Raw genomic sequence first — 6,000 nt, forward strand, 5'->3', positions numbered from 1 at the left:
CAGATGACGCATGAGGCCACGACCCTCCCCCCAGTTTCCGCTTGCACTACCTGCATACATGCATTAAAATAGAAAGGCTCACAGTTGCGGAGAACTAGCGAACTGGCCATACTCAGTGACTTATCAATGGGATGTAAGGCCCTCCCCTGGCCCTCCCAGCCAGTTATATGTGACTTTCCTAATTGCACATGGCCTCGTGGTCTCAGGAGTAGACCATGAGAGTGGCAGGATAGCAGGAGAGAGGATTCCTGCTAGGGGAAGTGGCCATGCATGCTAGATGAGGCTTTCTGGTGCTGTGGCTGCTTTGGGGCTCACCCAAATCTCTGTAAGTGGTCCCCCTCACGCTCTGTAAGCAAACACGACAAGCTCCCTGGTTCCCAAGTTGATGGAACTGAACTTTAGTTTGTCACCGGTGCCCTATCTGGTGAGGGAAGAGTCAGGTGTAGATTATGTTCCCTAGGGAAAGAGTTCGTAAAACACAGGGCTTCCCTATGAAGCCCAGGCCGGCCTCAAACTCAAGTATTGGAATTAGAAGCATGAGCTAACAGGTTCATTGTTTGCTCTTTGTAATTTTTTTTTTCAAACCATCAGAAAATTTCTAGTCCAATAATATCCTATTCTTCCCTCGAATCACTCTCATTTCCAAATGTTCAGGCAAAGAGAACCAGGCAGAACCTCTTTCTCTTTCCTGAAATTTTCAGAAAGTCAGGACACACTTGTGGGTTTTTTTGTTTGTTGTTCGTGTGTGTGTGTAGGTTAGAATTGACGTGTGCATCTGTCTTCCCCTGCTTTACATTTCAGTGATAGAAACTTATAGAAAGAAACATGTCTCTATAACATGTCTCCAGCAGTCAGCTGGAGAAGCAGGCTCTGTTTATTAACTTATTAATTTATCTTTTACCTGTCTTCAGATAGGGTCTCATGGAACCCAGGCTGGCCTTGAACTTGCTCTACAGTCAGGAATGAATATGTGATCCTCCACTTCCTGAGTGGTGGGATTCCAGGCGTATCTTGCCATGCTCTGCTTATGTGGCATTAGAAACTGTAGCATTAGGGATCGAACCCAGGGCTTTGTGGATTCTAGGCAGACATCTGCCTACCAACTGAGCCAGATCCTGGGTTCATAAATCCCCTCTTCACCCACTCTCTGATCTACTGTGCAATCCTCTTGTGAGTAAAACAAAACCTACATTAGAAATTTTATTTATTAGCTGGGCCATTAAAAAAAAAATCTACTAAACCCCAGGAGATTCCAGCCCACCAGAGTGAGTGGCTCTCTCTGTTTAACCTGCGAAGAAAGTTACTTCCTGAAGATCTGTCTGCATTTCGGTCCCTGCCTGCCTTACAGAGCCCTTTGTTGCCTACAAAGCCAACCTCCATTGCCCAGCTCACTAAAACAATTTGGACATCAATTCCGAAATAAAAGTCCTCCTAAACTGGGCAGGGCTTGGTGGTAGTATGCTTAGCATGTACAAGCAGACTCCCCATGACATTACAGATGGCTGCGTGTGGGTGCCAGGAATTGAACTCAAGACCTCTGGAAGAACAGACTGTACTCTTAACCACTGAGCCATCTCTCCAGCTAGTAAAGTTCGGTTTCAGCAAGAACTCTAAGTCAGTTTATCAAGAACCCACCCTCAAATCTGATCTGTGTGTGAGGGTTGGGGTGGCAAGGTCTTACGTAGCCTAGGCTGCTCTACTTTGGTTTGTAGCTGAGGCTAGCCTTGAACCCATGATCCTCTTGCATCCACACCCCAAGTGCTGAGGTTACAGGTATGTGTGTGCCTCCACATTTAGTGGGATCGCTATCAATTTCTGAAGAATCCCTGGTCCTCTTTGTCTTCAGGATAAAGGTGTCTGGAGACCCCAGCCCAGCATTCAGCAGGAAGCCTGTCAGGTCACCTTGCCCAACCACCTCCTTCTCACAGTGGTCCTCCCCAAAGGGGCTGTAAATCCCCACTCTCTGCCCCTGCATGGTCCCTGCACCTGCTGGGTTGTTGAGAAGGGAGTCTGCCTCGATGAACTTTGACCCCCCACATGGCACCCCACCGGTAACTACTTCTTTTTACACACAGACACCTGGGGCCATGGAAAGTATGCAAAATCAGTGTGTCATAGTCCAGCAAAGCAAGCTCAGGACACTTGCAGGGACTGAAGTGTTACAGCGTGGTCATTGTCCACAGTGAAATCAAACCAGGTATCAATAACAGGAATTCTTCAAACAATCGGGGCCCACGTAACCTAGTTTTAAATGATCCATGGATAAGAAAGAATCTCAGGGGAAATTAAAAAAAGACAGTGAACTGAGGGAAAATGAAAATGTGATATATCAAATTTAGCCCTGGGGCACACAGCTAAAGCCTGGCTGGGGAGGAGGAGATTTACAGGGCTAATGCTAGTGCGCAACCTAGATAAAAAGGAGCAAATAAACCCAAACAAATCCAAAGGAAGAAATATAGGAGAAGAAATTAAATACAATGCAGAAAGTCAGGGGGACAGAGCTGGGTCTCAGGAAAGATCAGCAAGGGTGTGACCAGCGGACACTGCGGAGCATCCCCACAGGTAACAGCTTATGTGAGAGGGGTCAACTGTTTGAACAGCACAAATCAGCAAACACATCTACCACAAGAGACTCATTGGAACAGCTTCATATGTTAGGAAGGAGAGGGATCAATGACGAAGATCTACGGTCAACAGAGACACAGCCTTCACCTCAGAGCAAAGAGGAGACAGGTTATTCTGGATCGACATGTAAATGGCAGTGGCCTGGTAACACAGACTCAGTTTACCCCGAATACTATGTTGCAGCAATGGATTAGTTTCGTGAAGTTTTTATGGTAACAGAACAAAGCCAACCGTGAATCAAGGCACTTTGGAACACATTCGTGGAGACACAAGGTAGGCAGGAAACCCCTCCCATTGCCTCAGGTGCTGTTTTAGGGAGGGCACTCTTAGCCTTTGGGTGGGTGGAAGGCAGGGGTCTGTTTGTATGTCCCCAAAACATTTACCCAATAGTCACAGGATATTATGTCGCACACAGCACTGGCCAATAAATGGCTATGAAGGGGCTAAGATAGCCCAGGATAAGTTGGCTCTGGACCTGCAACATTCCAGCTCCCCAGAATCAGAGGTTCCAATGAGTGAATTGGCCCTGTGGAATCTTTATATGGGTGTGGCCTTTTGGGGGACCCTCAGTTCAGAGTACTCCTCCATCCCTCCCAAATGCCCATTATCCAGCTGAAAATTATTCCAGGCATCTGAAGAGAAATTGGCACCAATCTATAACCCCTTTTGCACAAAACAGAGGGGCAGAGGTCCTCAGTTCTTGTATGAACTAGCATTACTCTGAGACCAAGTCAGCCAATAAAGAAGTAACTACAGATCAATGTCACTCTTTACTGCCTGTGAAGAAATCCTCAACAAAATATCAGCAAGTTGAATTCAGTACTTGTATCCACAAGAATGGGCAATTTTGATCAGCTGGAGTTTATTCTGGGGTGAGAAAAAAAAAAAGGTTCAGTATTCAAAAACTGCCAAGGCAATCCATCACTTCGAACCCAGGGCTGCCGCTAGGGCCTTTCCTAGCCAAAGATTCATTTTGTGTATGTGCACATGTGTGTATGTATGGATGGAGGTCAGAGGTCAGCCTTGGGCATTATTTTCCTCTACTGTGCTTCTTGAGACAGGGTCTCCCATTGGCCTAGATGTTTGCCAAGTCCGCTATACTGGCTGGCCAGTGAGCCTCAGGGATCTGCCTGTCTCTGTCTCCTCCACACCACTGGAATTATAGAGGCGTGCCACATAGCCTGCTTTCTGTGTAGGTTCAGGGACTTGAACTCTGGTCCTTGTGCTTGTGTGGTGGAAGAGGGAAAAGCCAGACGGTCATAGCAGTCAACACAGTAAAAGTGTTGGACAAAACATGCCCAGTCATGATACAGATGGCCTGACACATAGAAGGAAACCTAGCCTTAATTTTTTAAAGGTCACCCACAAAAACATCATTCATGCATAAGGACAGGCTCCCCACTTCATCACCACTGAAGAGGAGGAATGAGGCTCTGTCAGCCTTTATTCACAGTGCTGGCTTCCCCCCCCCCCCGTGCAAGAAAGTATAAGCAGGACCCACAAGGCTTCACGTGTCAGTGGGGAGGAGAATCTTGACTGTCAACCTGACGGCATTTAGGATCACGTAGGGAACAAGTCCCTGAGTGACTCTGTGAGGGCATTTCCCAGGCAGGTTGGACTGAATGGGACGGTCCACCCTGGTACGGCAGCACCATTTTTGGGGTTCTGGACTGAATATAAAAGAGACGATGAACTGGGCTCCGGCATTCACCTCTCTCTGCTTCCTGACTGTGGATGCAGTGGGCCCAGCTGCCTCAGGCTCCCACTGCCGTGCCTTCCCTGCTGTAACACTGCCCCTCAAACTGTGTGCCCGAATAAACCCTTCCTTCTCCCTTCCACATGACACTTCCATTGATTCTCTGGGGGTTTCACATCATGCACCCTGTCACAATCCCTTCCCAGTCCTTCCATGCCAACTCCCCCTTGTGACCTCCCCACCCGAAGAAGTAAAAATTAAAACAAGAAATAAACAAGTCGACTGGAGCATGGCCAATCTCCCCTTAAATAGAACTGAGTCCTCCTCCTCCCTCACTTGCACCGGAAGCCATCAATTGTTGACTCTTCAGCATCTTCATCACACTCTTTTGCTTTGTTTTTCAACACAGGGTTTCTCTGTAGCCCTGGTTGTCCTGGACTCACTTTGTAGACCAGGCTGGCCTGGAACTCACAGAGATCCACCTGCCTCTGCCTCCCAAGTGCTGGTAATCAAGGCGTGCACCTCCGCTGCCCAGCCTGTCACACGCTTTTTAAGGATTCTTTTCGGTGGCTTCCTGTGCAACCTCCAGAGCCACACAGGGTCACACACATGTCACATGCTCACTATAGGAAAGCAGCTCCCTCCACTCAGCAGACTTCTTAAAGCCTAAGAACAAAGAGAGGGGAGGTGGCTCAGCTCAGGTGCTCGCTGTGGAAGCACGGAGGCCTGCCTTCAATCCCCAGAATACCGAGAAAAGCTAGGTGTGGAGGCTTGTGTTTCTAAGCCCGGCACCGAGGGGCCTGAGAGATCTCTGGGGCTCTCTCTCTAACCTGCTGGCTAGCCTACTTGGAGAGTTCCAGGCCAGAGAAAGACATAGTCTTAAGAGAAAGCAAGGTAGACAGGTTACTCTCATTAGAAGGAAAAGACTGCCAAGGTTGGTGCATGTCTTAGTTACTTTGTTATTGCATTGATAAAGCACCATGAACAAGGCAAGTCATAAAAGAAAGCGTTTAATTGTGTTTACAGATCTAGAGGGTTAGAGCCCATGACTCATGGCCGACAGGCATGGCTGAGTACATCTTGATCCATAAAGCAGAGAGAGCCAACTGGAAATGGTGACACACAAAAGCTCACCCCTAAAGCTCACCCCGGTGACACACAAGATCACTCTTCCTAATTATGCCCAAGCCGTTTCACCAACTGGGGACCAAGTATTCAAATAGAAGAGCCTGTGGAAGAGGAGGAAGAGGAGGAGGAGGAGGAGGAGGAGGAGGAGGAGGAGGAGGAGGAGGAGGAGGAGGAGGAAGTTCACACTTTCCAGGATGCTCCTTCCAGAGAAATTGGGTCATAGCCACACAAACACCTGATGATAATTACAATTACCCAAACCAGAACCCAGCCCAGGCGCCCGTTTACTAGTAACCCACTAGTAGCCTTGCATACAAACTGGTCAGTCCACACTGTGCCCATTTGCTTGGCAGCAAGGAGGGTCATACTTTTGATATAGCTATGACAGCTAATCTCATTTGTCAACTTGAGATGAGATTTAGAGTCTTCAGAAACAAAACAAACTTGTGAGGGATTCTCTTGATGAGGTTACTTGGGGTGGAAAGACTCATCCTAACTGAAGGTACTGAGAGGATGACATAAACTCCAGTTTGTCTCCATTTTAGGACCAG

The sequence above is a fragment of the Psammomys obesus genome, unplaced genomic scaffold, assembly GCF_907164565.1.
Source record: "Psammomys obesus unplaced genomic scaffold, mPsaObe1.curated_primary_1811, whole genome shotgun sequence".
Lineage (NCBI taxonomy): Eukaryota > Metazoa > Chordata > Mammalia > Rodentia > Muridae > Psammomys > Psammomys obesus.